Below are 23,703 nucleotides of genomic sequence, written 5' to 3'. Positions count from 1 at the left end.
ATGAGTCAGCTCTCCGCATCAGGTGGCCAAAGTATTGGAGTTTCAGCTTCAACACAGTCCTTCCAATGCACACTCAGGACTGATCTCCTTTAGGATGGGCTGGTTGGACCTCCTTGCAGTCCAAGGGACTCTCAAGAGTCTTCTCCAACACCATAGTTCAAAAGCATCAGTTCTTCGGTGCTCAGCTTTCTTTATAGTCCAACTCTCACATCCATACATGAATACTGGAAAAACCATAGCTTTCACTAAGATGGACCTTTGTTGGCAAAGCAATAACTCTGCTTTTTAATATGCTGTCTAGGTTGGTCATAACTTTTCTTCCAAGGAGCAAGCGTCTTTTAATTTCATGGCCGCAATCACCATCTGCCAGTGATCTTGGAGCCTCAAAAAATAAAGTCTGTCACTGTTTCCACTTTTTCCTCCTTCTACTTGCCATGAAGTGATGGGACAGGATGCCTTGATCTCAGTTTTTTGAATGTTGAGTTTTAAGTCAGGTTTTTCACTCTCATCTTTCACTTTCATCAATAGACTCTTTAGTTATTCACTTTCTGCCAGGAGGGTGGTATCATCTGCATATCTGAGATTATTGATATTTCTCCCGGCAATCTTGATTCCAGCTTGTGCTTCCTCCAGCCAGCGTTTCTCATGATGTACTCTGCATAGAAATTAAATAAGCAGGGTGACAATATACAGCCTTGACGTACTCCTTTTCCTATTTGGAACCAGTCTGTTGTTCCATGCCTAGTTCTAACTGTTGCTTCTTGACCTGCATACAGATTTCTCAGGAGGCAGGTAAGGTGGTCTGGTATTCCACCTCTTGAAGAATTTTCTTGAAGACTGTTGTGATCCACACAGTCAAAGGCTTTGGCATAAAGCAGAAGTAGATGTTTTTCTAGAACTCTCTTGCTTTTTTGAGGATTCAGCGGATGTTGGCAATTTGATCTCTGATTCCTCTGCCTTTTCTAAATCCTGCTTGAACATCTGGAAGTTCATCATTCATATAGTGTTGAAGCCTGGCTTGGAGAATTTTGAGAATTACTTTGCTAATATGTGAGATGAGTGCAATTGTGCAGTAATTTGATCATTCTTTGGCATTGCCTTTCTTTTTGATTGGAATGAAAACTGACCTTTTCCAGTCCTGTGGCCACTGCTGAGTTTTCCAAATTTGCTGGCATATTGAGTGCAGCACTTTCATAGCATCATCTCTTAAGATTTGAAATAGCTCAACTGGAATTCCATCACCTCCACTAGCTTTGTTCATAGTGATGCTTCCTAAGGCCCACTTGATTTCATATTCCAGGATGTCTGACTCTAGGTGAGTGATCACACCATCATGATTATCTGGGTTGTGAAGATCATTTTTGTACAGTTCTTCTGTGTATTCTTGCCATCTCTTCTTAATATCTTCTGCTTCTGTTAGGTCCATACCATTTCTGTCCTTTATTGAGCCCATCTTTTCATGAAATGTTCCCATGGTATCTCTAATTTTCTTGAAGAGATCTCTAGTCTTTCCCATTCTGTTGTTTTCCTCTATTTCTTTGCATTGATCGCTGAGGAAGGCTTTCTTATCTCTCCTTGCTATTCTTTGGAACTCTGCATTCAAATGGGTATATCTTTTCTTTTCTCCTTTGCCTTTCACTTCTCTTCTTTTCACAGCTATCTGTAAGGCCTCCTCAGACAACCATTTTGCCTTTTTGCATTTCTTTTTCTTGAGAATGGTCTTGATCTGTCTCCTTGGTCTGATCTCCTTGGTCATTGTACTGTCTCCTGTACAGTGTCATGAACCTCCATCCATATTTCTTCAAGCACTTTGTCTATCAAATCTAATCCCTTGAATCTATTTCTCACTTCCACTATATAATCATAAGGGATTTGATTTAGGTCATAGCTGAATAGTCTAGTCATTTTCCCTAATTTCTTCAATTTAAGTCTGAATTTGGCAATAAGGAGTTAATGATCTGAGCCACAGTCAGCTCCCGGTCTTGTTTTTGCTGACTGTATAGAGCTTCTCCATCTTTGGCTGCAAAGAATATAATCAATCTGATTTCAGTATTGACCATCTGGTGATGTCCATGTGTAGAGTCTTCTCTTGTGTTGTTGGAAGAGAGTGTTTGCTATGACCAGTGCGTTCTCTTGGCAAAACTCTATTAGCCTTTGCCCTGCTTCATTCTGTACTCTAAGGCCAAATTTGCCTATTACTCCAGGTGTTTCTTGACTTCCTAGTTTTGCATTCCAGTCCCCTATAATGAAAAGGACATCTTTTTTGGGTGTTAGTTCTAGAAGATCTTGTAGGTCTTCATAGAAGTGTTCAACTTCAGCTTCTTCAGCATTACTGGTCAGGGCATAGACTTGGATTACCGTGATATTGAATGGTTTGCCTTGGAATGAAGAGAGATCATTCTGTCATTTTTGAGATTGCATCCAAGTACTGCATTTCTGACTCTTCTGTCGACCGTGATGGCCACTCCATTTCTTCTGAGGGATTCCTGCCCGCAGTAGTAGTCATCTGATGGCATGTTCTAATAACCAGTAAATAACAGTGAAATCAGTATACTCAATAAACGTTAAGTGAGTTGTATTTTGTAAGTCACAGAATTTCAGAGCTGCAGAAGCCCTCAGGCACAAAGTGGTCTCTGTGGGTCCCACTCCTCTTGAGTTGTTTGTGAAAGATTGCATCTGTAGCTAATACCAGTAGACTTCATTTTTTTTTTTCAGCTTCTTCAGTATTACTGGTCAGGGCATAGACTTGGATTACTGTGATATTGAATGGATTGCCTTGGAAATGAACAGATGATCATTCTGTTGTGAATGAACAGAGGTCATTCAGACGCTCTAAATGATTGTTTCCTCTAGCATTAGATGTCTGCAAAATAGGTAGTCTGCAATAAGGTATAGAAACATACTTTCAAAGTGGTCTTCTGGGATCAATAGCACATGCCCATTACATCTTACTAACTCTCAAGTCATAATACTTCTCTCAAGTTCTAACTGTGAAAGACTGTTTAATAACTTTTCTTCCCAGCAATAATGACTATGTTTTAATTGAGACATTCTACTGTGCTTGAATCATCATCCGAGAACCATTGGCTCTTCAAATATTTAAGGAACATGTAGAAATGCATCTATCATATCTTTTAATCTATGAAGAATTTTTAATATATTAGTAGTCCTGTCTAGCATGGCATGGCCTAATAACAGTTGCAAAAATTAAAATTTTGTGCTGAATAAGCTTGAAATCAGCTTAATGCATAAATCACAGAATTTTAGTGCTTAAGTGATCTAAATCATGAAATGTTCTTCCATGTTCTTAATGTCTTAGGGAATTTGATGAAAGGCAATAATAACAATAGGCTTTTAACAAAATACTGATTTAGACCACCTCTTTCATTTTTCAGAGAGGGCAACTGAAGTTCCCTAGGTGAAGATTTGACCAAAGCCACAAACAAGTTCTAGAACCCAGGTGTGAACTGAAGCCTAGGTGCCCTGACACCTGACCAGTTGTGGTTTTTATTAGTAAAAAGAACAGTTTATTATTGCATCTCTACTAAAAGCCAGGCAATATTCCAAGATATTTTACACATATTAGCCCTTAAATTTAAAAGCAATAAGCCCCTACAAGATAGTGATTATTTCCCCATTTTACAAAAACACTCAAGTCTGGAGGATTAAGTAATTTGCCCAAGTTCTCTTAAGTAATTCAACAACAGAGCCAAGTTTTAAATCCCTGTACATCCAAACTTCAAAGCAAAAAAAAAAAAAGTTACATTCCACTGCTTTTCTTTCTAGTTCTTAGATATTAAAATATAAACATTCTGAAAACAGTGTCTCATCAGATGTAGTTGATCTATGAGAAACAAACACATCAAAACAAAAATGAACAGTATTATTAGGTTCTAACCTTGAAGTATCTAGAAGTAAAGCCCCCAAATTTCCAAGTTCTGCACGTCACATTTCCTCCTGACCCATAACATGATGAAGATCAAGATATATGGCTGTGCACTATTTCTGGACTAGTAATACACTTCACAGAAAATTCTAAATCTCATTTCCTATACCTGTGACCTTTGCTACAATGCTAAGAGGAGTATGAGTTCCCCCTAACGTTATGACAATAAATTAGACGCTTCCATCCATCAGTCATAACTGCAGGGTCACCGTCAGGAAAAACAGCCCTCTAATCTCCAAGTCCATTTCCTGACTGCCGTGGGGGTTCGGGGGCATCCTTAGGAAAGTAGATAGAATAACAAGAAGGTCACTTCTGTGGTTGGCTCTCTGACTGAAATAATGCCCATCAACAATTAGTTTGTTGTGGACTTCACTTTGAATTTGTAAAAGCAAATTTAAAACATCCAGTTGTTTACCTCTCCTTATTCCAAGAGGAAGATCAAAAGGAGGCTTATCATGACGGGAGAGGGTTTATTTCCATCTCAGAACAAAAGACAAAAGATTCTGTGTCCTTTCCTTTCCTTTGAGGTTCCTGTGTTCCTTTCCACTCCCTTTCCTGATTAGCAATAATATCCTGACCATCAGTCTATGTATTTTAAGCGTAAAATCAATTTCAGGGACTTGTCTCATTTATTTTCATGATAGGTACAGTAAAAATGGCACCAAATTGCTGTTGGTGGTAAAAGATTTTTTTTTTTTACACCCTCTTAGATTTTCCTTTCTGGCACCTGATAATACAAAGAACTGAAGTGGATCTGGGACAATATCTAGATACAGATTAGAGCTCTGAGAAGAAGAGTTTCATCTGGGAAATAATACGGGCTTGGCCACCCATTAGAATTTTGGAAAGCCATCTAATATTCATATTAGTAAATTTCTTTATAGAGAAGCAGCTCTAAAAACTGTGCTGCTTTACTTAAGAAAAGCCTTAATGACACAGTTTCTATCTTAGATGTGACCTCTAAGAAATAAAAAATAGAGATTTGAGTCCAGTATGGCAGCATTACTAGAAATGTTTTCACTGTGGCATAGAGGGGCTTTATTTGCAAGAATTAGTCTGATCCTCATTTTCAGATGCTCTAAATCCCTTGGGGCAGAAAAAATGAAGAGAAAATATGAATTTGTTGTATTTTTTTTTTTTTTTTTGAAAACAAAGTAAGACTCTACATGGACTAAGTAAATGGTACTCAGTAGTATTGTGAGTCATAAAAGACCAGATTGATTGATTGAGAGATCTAAAAATAAGAAGTTTAGTTTTTGCTTTTGTTTTAAATCATGGTTTCATAAAATGCCCAGCTGGAGATTTGACAGCGAAAATAATACATGCAGGCGATGCCGTTTGCAAGACTGTATGGACTCAAGAAATACTGTTTTGTGGGGCTCCTTCTGGAGTTAAGTCACTGATCCAATGGCAGTTGTCATAGAAGATGGTTTTCATAGCTGCTGTGGCGAATTCTCACATAGCCAGACTCACGTGAAAAGCTGTGCATTCCTTGGGGGCTGGACTCTGATTTTAGGCATCATCAATCAGGCCACAAATAACAGCGTCAAGACCCAGAAGATAAAATGTTTCCCCACTGAGAAGCCATTCAGTTTTAATCCGTAATCCTCGGGGAAATGAGTGTAAGAACCCAGGTAAATCCAAAGGGAGCTATGGTCCAGGTCACACACATAATACATGTAATTCTGTGTCATCAGAGTCGCTTACTAAAGAGTCCCCAAATCCCTAACATGAAGATTAAATTCTACTGCAACCTTTCAGAAAAAGTCTGAACCAATTAGTCTTAAGAACCTAGGAAATGTTAAGACAAAGGGCGGTTTGGCAAAGTCTGCTTCTGTTAGCTTTTGTATCTTTTACTTCCTTAACTCCCTTTTTAACTATTTTCTGAATTATCTTCTTGCTGAGTGTTTACCCTAGAATGTACACAGATTTCTTCCACTAGAAAAGGTCTTTTGTTCATTTCCTCTAGTTATATAGTTCAGCTCTATACAAGTCTTCTTGAAGTCTTCTGATTTGTTTGTTCAGAATTCAGTCCATTTTCATGGTTTTGTTTCCTTTGAAAGGAGATGAACTGGACACAATTTCTCTAACTTTCTTCATTCTCATCATATGGAAGTAGGTTCAGGGCTCAGGAAACCTGCCTCCTTTCTTGCCAGTTCTGACAAACAGGAATTCTCTAAAGAGCTACAGGGCAGCTAATTAGCAGCACCCACTGGACTCACCTGCCAGCCCCCACCTGCTTCCTCTCTTGTAGGCAAACCTGGTATGAGATAGGAAACCTCTGGCGGATTTTAAATGGCCAAACTCGCAATCAAAGGTGTGTTTGAGAAAAAATTAGTCAGCAGCCTCAAGTTGGCTTGTTTGATCAGTTTAAATAAGATGACTTAAACAGCAGAGAGATCAGATACTAGGAGACTAGTTAATGGTCAGTGGTCCTAATGAGAAGTAATGATGCCCTGAGTGAGGGTGGTGGCAAGGGCAATGGGAGATGCCCTGCAGAGGTCAGATGTGTTGGGCTTAATAGCTCATCAGCTGTGTGGGAAGAGAATGACATGCAGCAGTAGGTGGTCAAAAAAGATGCTGGGACCTGAGCTAGTGTGACTTCTGTGATATCATGCCATTAAGGAAAGCCTGAGAGAAAAGATGGTCCGTTTAGTTAGTGCTCAGCTGCTGAAGTGACTTAGCAGCAGCAGTACCACTAGGGGAGCGTAATAGGAGTGAGCCTAGATTAAACACTTTTTTTCTGGGTTAGCTTTCTGGACTTCTCTAATCATCTGAGTGACTCAGATGAGCCAATATAACGATATGTGCTTAAGGAAATGGACCAAAGGAGGCCACTCATCCTACTTCCTGTCAGGCCACAAGACTGAGTGGATAGAGAATCACTGCCACTCATGTGTGGTCAGCTCGTTTAGCCAGGGTAGGGGAATCCACAGAGGTGTGGATGCTAATGGTTTCATTGGAGCTTCCCGATTCTTTGGCTATACTCTTCAGGAAAATGTAGCTGAAGTAGCAACTGTTTAAGTTTTAGGAAGCCAGGTCAAATCTTCCTTTCCGAAAGAGCCATGGCAAACAGAAATCCTGGCCCTGGGTCCACTGTCACAACTAACAGTTCTGTGCCAACAGAACACTCATTCAGGGAGAGACCACTAGCTGGGCGTTGAAACTAAGTTCTCAGAACTAGAAAATTTTGTGACAAGGTCAGAATCTCTCTGGAAATATAGAAATACTGCTGCTCAGTCTATATGCCATTTATCTAGCAGTCACCTTTTCAGTGTATCATGCTCAAACCACTTTAAGCTCTTTGCCTTCTGAATAAAGCCAATTACCCTTCTTTCATCTGCCCTTTTTTTTTTTTAACTTAACATTGAAAATCCATTTAGACCACGGTGTGAAATAAAGTTGCTAGATTTAGCAAATAAAAATAACCAGCACTCAGTGAAATTTCGATTTCTGATAAACAGTGAGGGTTTTGTTTTTTAAGTATATCCAAAATATCACATGGGATATGATGTGATATATTTTTGTGTACTAAGATATTACTTGATATATACCTGAAATTCCAGTGCCACTGAGCATCCTGCATTTTATCTGGCAATGTGACTGCAAAGAAAACAACTTGAGAACCACTTCCAGAGCCAGATCAGTCTCCATTCTGCTGCTTACCTGTTCTAACGGTGGTTTCCTTTACTCGTCTCCAGGGCTATCTCATGTCCACAAGCTTGTGCTCACAAAATACTGCAAAACCCACCAGGAAGTGGAAAGTCCAGGCTCACAGTCTCTCCTGATTTGGATTTAATTTCACAGTCATCATAGCTCCTTTTTCACTAATATAGTTTTGCAGGTTATTCTACTGAATTATCCAAGCTGACAAAGAACTTTAGTCCTGTTTCAACACAGTCAAGTTTCTGTGTAGAACATTTGCAAAAACTTTGATGGAGAAGTCTCCAGAATAAACACACATTATTAAAAAAGTTCTTTCCTGGTGTATAAGTATAATCATCTCCTCTGGGTGTGTACTGCTAGCTCCAGAGGGGTGATGTTTCTAGCCCAAGATCCAGTTAATATTTTTATAAAGATAAGATCGGGTTAAAGTCAGTGCCACAGAAAGTCTTCAAAGGGAATATCAGGAGATAAGATGTCGCAGAAAGATGCTAGGAAACCAAGGGAAGAAGTCAGGCTGCATTGGCCAAAGACCAGGCTACTCTCATTGGTTGGATGATTACTATCTCACCACGTTGGGCCATGGGTACCATCTCGATTTTGCTGGATCCTTCTTCCCTGACTGCCTGCTGAATGCATTTAGCTACTTTGTTCTAGAAGCAGTAGACAGCTCCCTCTGCTTCCCACTGTTTCACTCACTATAATGCATCACCACCCATGACCTCCCCACCCCACTCCACACACACAAAGGAAGAACTACCCAGTTGGTGCTACCACAGGTACTTTGTTCATCTGCCTGAATGAACCCCTTACATAAGATTGGAGGGGTCACTCCTCCTCCGCCTTAATGTCTGCCAGCCCTAGACTAAGGAGCCTGCCATCCAGTTTGAAAAGCATTTCTTAGTCCTGGGTACTTTCTGAGAGGTCTTGCAGGCAGTGCTGAACACAAAGCGATTAATTATGTTCCTTTCTCCCAAATTTGATCAACAGTTCACCAATCAAACAATCCAATACTAATAGAATGAGGTAAAATGTTCTATAAATGTAGGAATTAACATTTGTGTTATGTCACAGCTCTAACATATTAAGGAAGTGTGGTCGTATTATAAAAGGATGGACTTTAGTTGAGTACTAACAAGGTAACAGACATGCAAAAGTGAAAGTGAAAGTTGCTCAGTCGTGCTATGGACTGTATAGTCCCTGGAATTCTCTAGGCCAGAATACTGGAGTGGGTAGCCTTTCCCTTCTCCAGGGCATCTTCCCAACCCAGGGATTGAACCCAGGTATCCTGCATTGTAGGCAGATTCTTTACCAGCTGAGCCACAAGGGAAGCCCAAGAATACTGGAATGGGTAGCCTATCCCTTCTTCAGGGGATCGTCCCAACCCAGAAATCAAACCAGGGTCTCCTGCATTGCAGGCAGATTCTTTACCAACTGAGCAATGAGGTTGGAGCCAAAAAAAATAGGCTACCTGACTATCCTTCAGCTATTAGTGTATGCGTGTCAGGAGCATGCCTGTACTACTCACAGTATCTGGTTATGACTTAGGGAGGAGGCTCAGTCTTACTTAGGCTATTTAGTGTCAACCTCACAGTGCAGACAGTGACCCAAGAGAGATCTGCCAGTTCGATAAGCATTTAAGCATCTCCAAACCCAGTTATATAAAACGATAGCCTACCACCATTTAGTTGCCAAGATAATAATTGCTTTTACTTTGATACTCTTCAATCTCCAGAATTGTTTCAGTTTCTCTACCAGGGTCCTACTGCTGCTGCTGCTGCTGCTGCTAAGTCGCTTCAGTCGTGTCCGATTCTGTGCGACCCCATGGACTGCAGCCTACCAGGCTCCTCCATCCATGGGATTTTCCTACACTTGTTTATCTTTTCCTGAACTCCTTCTTATGATGTTTCTATTAAGCGGTAAAGCTGTTCCAATAATAGTAATGACAGTGTTTCTTTTATCAGAAGTTTCCATTATCTAGGCACGCACTCATCAGTCTTGGTTCCTAAACTTTCAGTTTTACATTCTTTATTGAAGGAAAAAGCTTTTGTAAATGCCTGCAGAATTTTATCTTTCCTTTTATTTCCTGTTGACTGAAGTGTACCCCTCCCCAAAATGCTGCTATAAATTTAGTATACTTTGAAACAAATTTGTATTTTATTCATCACAAAAACATCTACCTGTATTTGAATCAGATCAGATCAGTCGCTCAGTGTCCAACTCTTTGCAACCCCATGAATTGCAGCACGCCAGGCCTCCCTGTCCATCACCAACTCCCAGAGTTCACTGAGACTCACGTCCATCGAGTCAGTGATGCCATCCAGCCATCTCATCCTCTGTCCTCCCCTTCTCCTCTTGCCCCCAATCCCTCCCAGCAGAGTTCATATCAGAATGAAATAGTTTGTCCCTTCAGTCTACAAATACTGATTTATAGACCTTCTACTTGAAGTTCTGGCTTCCCAGCTGACTCATTGATAAAGAGTCTGCCTGCCTGTGCAAGAGACGAAAGAGATCCAAGATTTGATCCTAGGTCAGGAAGATCCCCTGGAGAAGGAAATGGCAATCCACTCCAGTATTCTTGCCTGGGAAATCCCACGGACAGGGAATCCTGGCAGGCTACTGTCCATGGGGTCCTAAAGAGTCAGACTTGACTTAGCAATTAACAACATGAAGTGCAAGGTTCCTAACATGGGCCCACATTCCACTCTACCATTTGATACATTCTATATGTTCTGTATCTCAGAAGGGATACTGACCAGGGACTGTTCTCTCTGGGGATACACTTCCTTAAGTGACAGAGGCACATAAAACCTATCAGTCTCACTTCAGAAGGATCAGGGAGGGGGAGTATGGGCTAATTTAGGATCAGGATTTTTCTTTGAAAAAGCCCTCACAGCTTATCCTAAAAGATCCCTACCACTCTTTACTCCATTGAAAGCTGCTCTTGGAATTTTTAGCTTTGTGGTTGTTGTTGTAGCTATTTATGCTAGTATTGTGAACAAATGTATTCACCATCGAGGTTTCAGTTCCGTTTCCTGTACACAGAGATGGTACCTTTAAGGTGAAGAGAGATGAGTAGATTAGGTTGCACGCATACGTTGTAAGTACCTTCAGTCTTGTCCGAATCTTTGCTTAGATATAGAATAATGTCTTATAGGCCTATCTCCCCGGTGCCAACACCCCAGATGCATCCTAATAACACCCTCTCCTCCACATAATGTTTCCCCAAAACAGTGAGGGGCACTGACTGTCCTTACCTCTCCTGTCCCTCCCTGATAAAAGTCCTCTCTCTTAAGCGAGAGTTAGCATGCAGTAAGCTTTCTGTGGAGAAGGCAATGGCACCCCACTCCAGTACTCTTGCCTGGAAAATTTCATGGATGGAGAAGCCTGGTAGGCTGCAATCCATGGGGTCGCTAAGAGTCGGACATGACTGAGCGACTTCAATTTCACTTTTCACTTTCATGCATTGGAGAAGGAAATGGCAACCCACTCCAGTGTTCTTGCCTGGAGAATCCCAGGGACAGAGGAGCCTAGTGGGCTGCTGTCTATGGGGTCGCACGACTGAAGCGACTTAGCAGCAGCAGCAGCAAGCTTTCTGTGGTTTCAAAGCCAAATCATCCTGGAGGTTTAACCAATGCCAAGTAAGAGAAAGAGAAGAAAAGCAGTAGAAAGTACGGAGACGTGTCCAGGGCGAGGACCCTCTGAATGAGGAGAAAGGGAGATGGGACCACCTAACCGCCAAGTCCAGGAGGGCAGCACCCCCGAAAGCCACAGGCAGATGCTGAGAAATGTGTCAAAGTTTTAAATCAAGCTGGGACAGGTACTGGAATACTCTGACTTAAACAGCGCTCGGTCCACTCATCAGCTATTCTTTATGACTCAAAAGGTTTATGACTTGAAGCTGGCGCTACTGATGCTTGTGTTCCTCCCTCCTTTTTTTTTGCTAGGTTTCCACTCCTTCCCGGGTCCCCTCCCTTCCTCCTCTTTGTTATCTGCCCTTCAGCTGGAAGAATGGCCCAAGGACCATGCATCAGCTGGCCCACCAAGGGCTCTGGACATTGCCCAGGCTGCCACCTGGGGAGCTAGAGGACATGTGTGGATGTGTTCCACAGGGCGGGTGCCAGCTTACCCAGGGAAATTTATTAGGCGACAGGGATGCGGGTGTGGGGAGGGGAAAGCCCCTGTCTGGGTTTATAATTGAGATGATACGCCTATAGTTTGCATAATAAACAAACAAAAGAGGGGGTGTTGAATGACATGGTGCCTCAAGCAAGGGAGAGGGTTCTCAGGCTTCATGTCAGGGCACAGAGCAAGGAGAGTCAACCAAGTCCCTCCTCCACCCCTAGAAAGACCTCAAAGCAAGAATGTGCAGCTTTGTCCCAATCCCTGGATAAAGGACACCGCTCTGGAGTCATTGTGAGTGAATGGTCCTGGACCTCTGGGGTGGCTGACACCACCGCCTCACAAGGAAAATAGTGTGAGATCCCCAACTTTGCTTCCCTTGTTTGAATTTCACCTGAAACTGTGAATCCCAAACTCTGGGGAGTAGATGCATGAGAATTTTCTGCCTCGATCTCTTGCAGTTTCTTGGGCCCTCGCCACAGTACTGGTATTTGAGTTAGAGGCCTAAGAGGGAAATCAGTCCCACGTGGGTAGATAACAAAACACTCTCCACCTTGGAATCATGAAGTGGAATTTCAATCTGAAGCCAAAAATCCTATCTCTGCCTGCTTCGCTAATTACATAAATTTCCTTGCTAGATTCTGCAGCTGTTTCTAAGAATACAACTCAGGTTCCCAGAAGTGGCACTGCTCATGGAGGGGTACATGGCACTAACGCCTGGTCTGGAGCTCAGACTCTTAAGTGCTCATCTTATTTCTGTTGACGATGCTAGGTGACCCTAGATCCATTTCATGCTTTGGGACAATGAGACAGACAGACAGGTGTGTGTGTGTGTGTGTGTGTGTATCTGTTCTGAATGTGGTGGTGGTTTAGTCGCTAAGTCATCTCCGACTCTGTGCAACCCCATGGACTGTAGTCTGCCAGGCTCCTCTGCCCATGAGATTTCCCAGGCAAGAATAATACTGGAGTGGGTTGCCATTTCCTTCTCCCTTCCCCACCCAGGAAATCAAACCTGGGTCTCCTGCTTTGCAGGTGGATTCCTTACCAACGGAGCTACCAGGGTAGGGACTAGCAGTAAAGATTAAGTGCAGAATCCTTATAGAGAGCACTGGAAGAGAAGCAGGGCTATAGCTGAAAATAAGTATATATGCAGCTGCTTTGAGAATGTTCCAGATTTTACTATGGGAAGTATCATCTCGCTTTATAGGTACCCCCTAATATACTGTTGGACTTGAGGAAGAACAGGCTGATGTGATAGGATGCATCTCCCCCTCTCTTATCTGTGCCAGAACCTCACCGCCTGGTCTGACAACGTCCCATCATAACTTTCATGGAGAATAAAGAAGTTAGGGGAAAGGTTTAGCTGAATAAAAATGAGTTCTCCCCAAATATGCAGATTATTTCAGCATGGGTATGTGTGTGCACACAAGTGCACTCAGAACAGTTGTTTCTAAATTGAAATGTAACCTGGTTACCCAGAGAAGAGCAAGTGCTTTGTAAAATTTTACTTCTTTTGTTTCTTGAATTCCTTTTAATAGAAAGATGGACAAGTCTGAGTAAATGTGATTCCCACAAATAAGTACTGTATTTTAGCAAAAATTAGACTCATAATAAACCCGTCTTGATGATATAGGGTGATTGGGCAGAGAACCTAGAGACCTACCGTGGTTAAAAATATTAAGGACTTTTTATTTGACACACAGATGAACCAATAAAAATGTGACCTCTTGACATCTATAAAAAAAGATATCTTGGGTTTCTTTCAGTGAAATATTTGAAGGCTTTAAAATTTTAAACAAAGCCCAGCTGGTTTATATGCACAAGTTCCAAATCCTGAAATATTCCCATGGTTTCTAGTTTCAAAGAATTCTGCTGCTGTAAACTAGTGGATAAACTAAACTGGTAAGATATTTTTCTTTTTTAAAAAATGTTGCTTTATTTTTGGTATCAAGTAGTATGTAGAATAAGTAAACATTGAGAGGAAAAATGTGAATTACTCTGGTGGGAAAAGAAAAAGAGTATCATTGTGATTCAAATGTAGTAAAAACTATAAAAGCTAAGTTCCCAGTCAGAGTGTGAAAGCATACCAGATTCTCTCCCAGGTTTTACATTTAGATTTAATTCAAATATAGTCACAGTGCCACATATTTAGATTCTAGAGCTGAGAACAACATTTTTGAAGTTCCCCCTTTCGGTCACAGTCCCTGTATTATATTTATTAATTTTGTGAAGGGACAGACAGTCTGACCTTTCTTCCCTCAGCCTGCCTAGATTAAGCTCCGTTAGCCCATGATTTGGAAGCCAATAAATAGCTCCATGGTGATTACCAATGCTTTGTTATTTTTCAAATGCTAAATGACCTCTAATCATGGTCATTTTAAAGTTGTTTTTTTTTTTAAATTTCATTATAGCTCTCCTTATTCCTGTTGTTCCCTCTGGATCTAACTACTAGCAGGCTTTCCTGCAAAAACACATGTTCTTCTTCTCAATAGTGAATTTTCATTTTCCACACTCCTCCAGGCTCAAGCACTTTCCACTCTTGCACTTTGTCTAACCCCGCCTCAAGTTACTAAGTTTTCATTTTGTCTTTTACTCTCAAAAAGTCTTCAGTCTGCGAGTTTTAGTGTGTCAGTGTTGCACACCTGCTGCACGGTGTCTACTGTGGTTGCAGTGGGCACCTGCACTCACTGTGTAAGTCACAGTGTGGGGAAGCTCTGCCTCTTCTGACTCCGGGAACGGAGTTTGCATGAGGAGTCCCAAAGAGCTCCTGGTAAATCAGTCTGGAGGTTCTGCGTGGGCTCCATTCACACAACTGTTTACGCTTCCTGTCTGGGAATCAAATTTCTGTCACTGCAGTGAATCCTGGCATTTTCATTTAAACTTTGTACCTGGAGGGAAAAAAAAAAGGTTATTCCCTCAGAAAGGCAACAGGAGGGAGCTATTCTTTCTCTCCTTCGTGTATTACATTAACTTCAGGCAGGTGTTCACTTCCAAAGGGGCAGAGGCATCAAGTTGCTCCTGAGCAGATCTTGTAATAGTTATCACAAGCTGGCTGCATCCTAGCCAGGCATGCTCTCTCAGCAAGCCTTTCGCCCAAAGTCCCTGACCTTTGAGTTGCAGACATTCTCTCTTTAGCCAGTTCAGACACAGGGACATTTGGACTTTTCATAACCTCTCATTCTAGAGTTTATACATGTGGGAATCCACCCTTTCCTCCTCCAAACCGACAACTATGATTAAACCCTGGAAGGAAGGGATGGGAAGTGTGTGAGTACACAGCCCACCAATGACTCAGGAGTCAGAATTTCCGAGAGAAAATATCTGATGAGTTTTTTCTAGGCTTTGGTGGGAAGGAAGAGAAGAGTTTTCCTCCAGGCGTCTCACAAGGCAGAACAAAGTAAGGCAAAGTTAGGGCTAAAATATAAAAGGTATCTGGTGCGTCCAGCACACTTTAACCTCATAACCTTGTAATCATTTGGCACAGCAGGAAGAAAGTCAGGACAAAACCAAACTATGCACTCAATATTCTTTGTGTGACTGTAATTTAGATCCTTTGGGATGGCCTTTGGGGCATCATATTGATGGTACGAGCTTGCTGTAAGGCACAGCTTGAGGCAAGGGTTGGAGTGGTTGGTCACCAGTGAGCTTAACAATGTCTTAATTGAAACTAAGAATAGTACTGGAGTTTAGAGATTATTCATCTTGAATACTGTAGTCACATCTTTGCTGAGTGGATTCTCTTTGCTGAATAAGCAAAGCAACAGGAGAATAAATTACTACATTTTCCCAAATTTAAAAAGTAAAAACATATTGAAAATAAATTTAGAGAGCTCATTTCTTTTTTTAAAAAAAATCTTAAAAATTAGGATTCAGAATGAAAAATTAAACAGGATTAGTCTCCATTTCATCTATTCAAAAATGTTTCATTTTTATCAAACAGAAACTAGTTAGGAGTTTTCAAATTCCTTTATATTGGCTTTTGGCATATAGTTAATATAGACAGATAAAGTTACTATTCACCTGCGGCCCTGGGTTCTTTTATTCCTCATACAAACTATTTAAATGATATCTTTATTGAGTTTTCATTAATAAGTATTATTCAACAGGAAATCTCAAATAAGGGGTAACTCTAAAATGAGCAAGATTTTCAGCAAAGTTATGATGAGAACCTTCAAATTACAAGTTAGTATAGTAAACAATATAAAGTACAGGGGAATGTATTAAACAAATATTAGAATGCTTAACTTTAATTAAAAGCATTTATCTCAATATTTTAGGGTACTTCTGAGGTATTGAAAATAATCTGATTTTGTTGAACGTGTTTTTTTCTATAGCATATAAGTAGATTAAAAGTTTAAAACTGAAATAATTATAAAGTAGGACATCCATTATGATTATAGTATTTATAAGCTAGTTATATAACTAGCTTAGGATTAGGATATAGATATGTAACAGAATTCTATCCAAACCTTGAAAGAAATTGGGTACATCTGTATACATTAACATGAAGACATGTACATTATTTTTACTATGTATATATTTTTAAGCAAGTTGTAGAACAATTCACATAGAAATTTGCGGAAAAAATGCGTTCATATACATGTATGCAGAATATATAAAATATACTGGCAATTGCTTAGAAAATGATTTGAATAATCATATTAGCTACCTCAATAGATGGGGGAGCTCCACTTTCAAGTTCATTCGATTCTATGTTGATTTTCTAAATGTTAGCCTGTATGATGTGAATTTTTTCAATTTGTGAAAAACAAAGATTGATATAATAGGGTACCCTTATCTACATATTAAAATATTAAGAGTACTTGTTTGTATATTTTTTTCATCCTTGATCATTTGTATTGTCTATTTTTTCCATACTTTCTATATGTAACTGTGTATTGAGGGCAGGAGAAGCGGGTGACAGAGGATGAGATGGTTGGATGGCAGCATCGACTCAATGGAGATGAGTTTGAGAAAACTCCAGGAGATAGTGAAGGACAGGGAAGCCTGGCAGGCTGCAGTCCATGGGGTTGCAAAGAGTCAGACACAACTGAGCAACTGAACAACAAAATAAAGAATTAATTTTAAAAACATTAAAGCAGAGAAAAGTGCCAACAGAGGGACAACATACAGCGGCAACAGAGTGGAAAGGAAGATGCCTGAGTGTGTGGTGCCCAAAATAGTTACCAAGCCTTATTATTAAGTCATAAGCTTAAACAAAATTCCTCTCACCCCAGGGCAAAAAAGGCAGACCTTTTCAGATAATTGATGAAAAGGCCCCAGGTGGCTGCATACAGACATTTCTTAAGCATAATAAAAAGACAACATTAATTTAACATTAAGGCTTACAGTCAGTCAGATTTCTAAAAACTAATATTTGACTGGAAATAGTTCAACTCATTTCTCGTCATTGCCTCCATATCCCATGCAGGGTAAAAACCATTGCTTCTTTTACTGAGAACAATCTATAACTTGACTAAACAAAGATGCTTTAAAGCTTACTTGAGATAGCATTGAAACCCATCAAATGTATTGAGTCATTTCTTTTGGATATATATGTATAAACTCAGAATTGTTGTGTTCTACTTATAAACTAGTAAATGAACCCAAAAGAAGGATTTGCACCCGTCAGGAAAAACACACAGACTTGTCCACTGTGATCAACGTTGACTGCTGTTTCAGCACGATTTTTGCAGACCACGATGTAAACTTCAGAAAATCTGGCACAACTGCCTGTTTATAGGCACTGAACTTCCCCAAAGTGTGCTCCAAATTCTAGCACCATCTCTCACTCAGAGAAACACAGACACTATATTCAGTAACCTGGAGGAAAAGTTCATACTGTTAATAAGAAAGTATGAAAAGTGAACCGTCTAAAACATCACATAGGTATAGACACGAGACAGCCACATTTTCCTGGGTAGAGTAAACCTCCAGAGAGCTACTCCTTCAGGAACAGCTCTGAATAGCACTAGCATTAATTCACGTCACTTACACACACACACACACACACACACACACACACACGCACACATACACACACACACACACACACACGCACACGCACACACATACATACACACACTCTCTCTCTCTCACTCACACCCTGTAGGCAGCCCTACCACTTTATTTTCTTTCTCTTTTAAAAATAATTAATTTTAGCAGACAATAATTGCCAGTAGTATAAAATTTAAGTGTCGTCCCCCAATTCCTATCATTCACTTACCCAGATTATCTTCAGATGGTTACATTTTAAAATTTTCAATACATTTGAAAAATACTTTGGGGCAAAGAGTGGGCTGGGGTTCAACTTTATTTGCTTCCAGATGGCCACATAAGATGGCCACATGATTATCCCTCTTTTTCTCCCATGTTCCACAGTGCTACATTTGATACCATCTAAATTCCTGTATTTAAATCAATTTCTAGACTCACTCTTCAGTTCCATTGATGTGAAAGCACAGATAATGGTTAAGTTCTAGAGCCTGAACCCTTGGGTTCAAATCTCAGTTCTGCTGCTTACTGGCTGTGTGACCTCAGGCAAGTTGCTTAAACTCTGCCTAAATTCCTCACTTATAAAATGAGGAAGTAAATAATTATAAGATTATTGAGGGATTAAACTATTTAAGAGATGAGAACACTCAGAAAGTACTTGACATAGCATGCAATTCGTATTAGTGATCATTACTCTTAAAACATACTGTTGTTGTTTTGTTGGTACTTAATTAAATTTAAAACTCAACATTCAGGAAACTAAGATCATGGCATCTGGTCCCATCACTTCATGGCAAATAGATGGGAAAAGAGTGGAAACAGTGACAGACTTTATTTTCTTGGGCTCCAAAATCACTGCAGATGGTGACTGTAGCCATGAAATTAAAAGATGCTTGCTCCTTGGGAGAAAAGTTATGACCAACCTAGTTCAGTTCAGTTCAGTCGCTCAGTTGTGTCCGACTCTTTGCGATCCCATGAATCGCAACACGCCAGGCCTCCCTGTCTATCACTAACTCCCGGAGTCCACCCAAACCCATGAACATCGAGTCGGTGATGCCATCCAGCCATCTCATCCTCTGTCGTCCCCTTCTCCTCCTACCTTCAATCTTTCCCAGCATCAGGGTCTTTTCAAATGAGTCAGCTCTTCACATCAGGTGGCCAAAGTATTGGAGTTTCAGCTTCCACATCAGTCCTTCCAGTGAACACCCAGGACTGATCTCCTTTAGGATGGACTGGTTGGATCTCTTTGCAGTCCAAGGGACTCTCAAGAGTCTTCTCCAACACCACAGTTCAAAAACATCAATTCTTCTGTGCTCAGCTTTCTTTATAGTCCCACTCTCACATCCATACATGACCACTGGAAAAACCATAGCCTGGACTAGACGGACCTTTGTTGACAAGATAATGTCTCTGCTTTTTAATATGCTGTCTAGGTTGGTCATAACTTTCCTTCCAAGGAGTAAGCGTCTTTTAATTTCATGGCTGCAGTCACCATCTGCAGTGATTTTGGAGCCCAAAAAAAGAAAGTCAGCCACTGTTTCCAATGTTTCCCCATCTATTTGCCATGAAGTGATAGGACCGGATGCCATGATCTTAGTTTTCTGAATGTTGAGCTTTAAGCCAACTGTTTCACTAGACAGCATATTAAAAAGCAGAGACTTGACTTTACCAACAAAGGTCCATCTACTCAAGGCTTTAGTTTTTCCAGTAGTCATGTATGGATGTGAGAGTTGGACTGTAAAGAAAGCTGAGCACTGAAGAATTGATGCTTTTCAACTATGGTGTTGGAGAAGACTCTTGAGATCCAACCAGTCCATCCTAAAGGAAATCAGTCCTGAATATTCATTAGAAGGACTGATGCTGAAACTCCAATACTTTGGCCACCTGATGAGAAGAACTGACTCATTTGAAAAGACCCTGATTCTGGGAAAGATTGAAGGCAGAGGAGAAGGGGATGACAGAGGATGAGATGGTTGGATGGCATTACTGACTTAATGGACATGAATTTGAGTAAACTCTGGAAGTTGTTGATGGACAGGGAGGCCTGGCGTGCTGTGGTCCAAGGGGTCGCAAAGAGTCGAACACGACTGAGTGACTGAACTGAACTGAATTAAATTGATGGATTAATTAAGGGAGAACTGACGTGTAAATATTGTGTCTTCCCAAGTAAACATCATGTCCTTGTTTTTATGGACTCAAGTCTTTTTTTGTGTCGGACATACACCCACATATCTTTATGCATGTTTTATAAGGATTCATATTCCCCTCACTACAGTTCTTCTTCCTGGGATATTTTATCATCATACGGTTCCATCCCCTGTAATTCTAGTTATTACCTCCCAACTGGCTTGCTCTGTCTCTAAACATCTCTTGTCCAGGAATCTTAACAGAAGGCCTTGACTACAACTGATCCCTAATGGTACAACTTTTTGTATTTCTTTAAAACAATTGAGATTCAAAATCTTTTATCTAGGCTCAAGCATTTTTTCAGGCCGGTGTTTTCTCTGGTGAAAATGTTCGCAATTGTCATCTTTTTCTGGACGTAAAGTCTTGAGTTTATAGAAAGCGTTTTGAGAAATCAGGCTCTTCAGTGAGATTTTATGCTTGAACCCTTTATCTGAGTTTTTGCTTCATGGGCATTAAGTATTGCTGAAAAGCACAGGTCCTTTAAAGTTCAGGGGGAAAGTGTTTATAAAGATCTGAGACTGAGCTAAGACAAAGCTATAGCCAGAGGCTTGGTTTCCTGAGAAGGAAGGAGCTGCCCGCTAATCTGTCATGCTTCTGTCTCACGGGATATTAAAGCCATTGCAGGCTCCTTTCCTTTACAGCCAGTCCGGTGTCTGACAATCTTGTGTCTGTCCCCACAAACCACATGACCAGGGCTCCTCCAGGGCTCCTTGTAAAGTACCACAGAATGAGTCATTAGGGTATGGGCAACAAAGAAAACTGGAGAGACAATGAAACCCTTATTATTAGTGACCATCCTTCCAATCACTGTCTAATGTAATTAGAAGAAAGAAATATACCTTTAAAGGACTCACTGGGCCTGCTGGGCAAACCATTCCAATTCTTATTCTCCATCACTTCTCTTTGGTTATGATCCTTTGATTAGGGTGAGATGAATTTTAAAACAAAACACTCATTGGGACTTCTCTGGTTGTCCAGTGGTTAAGACTCTGTGCTTCCAATGCAGGGGGCACAGGTTCAATTCCTGGCTAGAGAACTGAGGTTCCACATACTGTGTGGCATGGCCAAAAATAAATAAAAATATAATATTTTAAGAAGGGGAGAAAAAGAAAACACTCATTAAATGTTTTCTAACCAAAATAATGGTTGTTGAAAACAGATGGTGCATGTAAAAAAAGAAAATCCTCTCCTGACCCAACCAGAGTCTTGTCTTTCCTGTATGTTTCTCTTAAGCTTCTAAAAGGGTTGGGGGAATATATATTCACACACACACATGCATACATGTATACACCACAGGCTGCAAAAGACATTTTGGTGGTGTTGGTTTTACAGGCAGTATTACACCCTTCAGAGACAAATGGCTGATTTAATCCTGACCCAGAGCTGACAGATCTTGGGAAATGCCTATTACATCCTTTGGAAGAGTTCTGTAAACAAGTATTGTGGTTACCAACAGCATGGAGTCTCAGTTTCAGACTCTGTGAGTAATTCATTTAGGCAAGCTTTCCCAAACCAAGTGCAAACAAGAGGCCTGATGACCCCAGTGACTGTTAATGGAGCCTTTGGTCTCATAGGCACCTGTTTTATCCCAGCCCCAGCCAGTCGGGATGCTAGTTTGTTTATATCGCGTTCCTTCCTATGTACAGATGTTCTTCCAGCTGGTGGGAAGGCTGGCCAAGTTTATGGGATCTCTTTGCCTTTCTGAAGATGCAGGACACAGTCATCCACCATAAAGGAGCACCTGGGAAATGTTAATGTTGTCTGTGTTTGTCTGGGGAGATTTGAAGGTGTAGGTGGATCTGCATAGAGCCGGGAAGAATTGTAGAATGAGGTGAGGAGTAGACAAAGAAAGGACAAATACGGAGATTTTTACAAACCGATGGTGAGCAGGTCTTTGCCTCAGTAGGGCTTTGCCTGCCCTTTGTAGGAGGCAAGAGAGGTTGAGTCGATACTTTGTCCCTAGGAAAGAAAGAGACTATTTCAGAGTGAGTTCTGGGAGTAGGAAAGGAGGTGATTATTAATGTCAAGACTATCATGGGGCAGCTTAGTCACACTGTTTTGGAATTTCAGGGAAATTAAAGAAAAAGAATAGGGTTCACATATGAACAAGAAGTTAGGAAGAGAGCCTGATTCTTGGGTGGGATTCGGACAAGGAAGTGCAAACAGAGAGGTTTTGAAAGTTTGCATCAGTTAAGCTTTGTCAGGAGACTAGGAATAAGATTGTGCCTTCTGTACCTTGTTTCTGCTGAGAGATTTCCAATCAGCTTCCTAAAAAAAATACATATTATTTACCTTATTACTGATCAAACTGGGTGTTTCCTGTTCTGGAAGAGTGAGAAGTAAGCATCAAGGCTAAAAGCTAACAGATAGGTCTTTAGGGAAAACCCTCTTAAGCCCTCTATGAGGAAATGCCAGCATATGTGTGCCCCATTTGTGTGTTACATACACCTGCACACACACACACTCTCAGGATTTAGTTGAAGTTTCTCCCTTTAGTTCCTGAGTGGCTGTTGGTGGCCTAGAAACCAAAACTGGGTTCTACATCTCTGACAGCCTCCTTTTCTCAGTCACAGGGTGTCCCCTCAAACATTGTTTAAACCTTAGCCTCGGTCACAGCAGACCTGCTTCTTCACGCACCATGCATGTAGTTTTCGGGTAAAGGCTCCTACCTCTTCCTAATTGTGGAATATCCAGATGAAGCTTTGTCAGTGGGAGCCACAAGATCTGAAAATGAGCATGAAAGAACTTTCTTTTCTGAGTTCAGGATTTGAGGTTGGCGATAGAATGAAAGCTACTGGGATAGAACAATTTAGGTCACAAAGCTGTATGAAGAAGCACTGCATTCATTTTGAAAAGGGGGGAAGTAAATCTGTGTATACTAAGTTAGCTTCCCTAAACTTGCCATTCTTCAGTTCTGCCCTTGAGATTTATTTAGGTCAGGGTTTGGGGTTAGATCTCTCACTCCCCTGGGAGACTGAGATTATTATTTAAAATCTCAGTTCTGAGGAAGAATCCCAGAAATAATGACTATTGTGTTCAGTTTCTATTATAGCCTCATGAGCAAAATCGTTCTTTTGACTGAAGTGTGGCTCTTAGACACAGATATGCAAACCTACCCTACCAGACAAATAAAGAAAAAATATATAAATTGTGAACTGTTAGATTCATATCTAACACTGTTTGTTTTGCTAATAAAAGCCTTAATATGAGGTTGAGTATCCCAGTAAGATTTAAAATTTATACCACATTCATCAGTGTTCCTTCATTCTTTCTAAATTCAATGCAGATTTCAAAGTGTCTTTCAGGAGTAGGGCTATATCAGAACCAGGTTAAGTCAGAACTAACCAGCAATGTCTTGTCACTTCCAGATTAAGTTTTGGGGTTTGCTTTTCCCTCTGGATCTCTGTGCTAAGAAATGTTAGAAACCTTTCTGTAACCCTGTGTTGGATTTTATCTTCCCAACTTTAGACATTCTAATAGCATGAGCGATAGCAATATGATACAACTTTTTTAAAAACATAGAACTGAAATAAACATGAAAGTCTCATGTCTTAGATGCTATGCAATAAGAATAAGCTTTAATAGCAGAAAGTAGATGTGCCTTTGCAGCCTCCCGGGTTGCTCAATGTTGAAAGAATCTGCCTGCCCATGCAGGCGACACAGGAGATGTTTGTTCAATCTCTGGATCAGGAAGATCCACTGGAGGAGGAAATGGCCACTTACTCTAGTATCCTTGCCTGGAGAATCCCATGAACAGAGGAGCCTGGCAGGCTGTAGTCCATGGTATTGTA

General features: G+C 40.7%; 1 protein-coding gene and 1 non-coding gene across 6 annotated transcripts in view; both read left to right on the top strand.

Annotated features, from left to right (window-relative positions):
* The window catches only part of DLC1 (DLC1 Rho GTPase activating protein), a 434,197-nt gene that overhangs the window by 346,093 nt on the left and 64,401 nt on the right, over nt 1-23,703 (top strand). The gene's annotated exons all lie outside the window — the stretch shown is intronic.
* On the top strand, nt 20,876-20,948 carry TRNAG-UCC. The gene has a single exon. It is a non-coding gene; the product is annotated as a tRNA-Gly (tRNA).

This window comes from Bubalus bubalis, chromosome 1 (assembly GCF_019923935.1).
Source record: "Bubalus bubalis isolate 160015118507 breed Murrah chromosome 1, NDDB_SH_1, whole genome shotgun sequence".
NCBI lineage: Eukaryota > Metazoa > Chordata > Mammalia > Artiodactyla > Bovidae > Bubalus > Bubalus bubalis.
The sequence above is the reverse complement of the archived record's forward strand: the minus strand, read 5'-3'. Positions and strand labels throughout refer to the sequence as shown.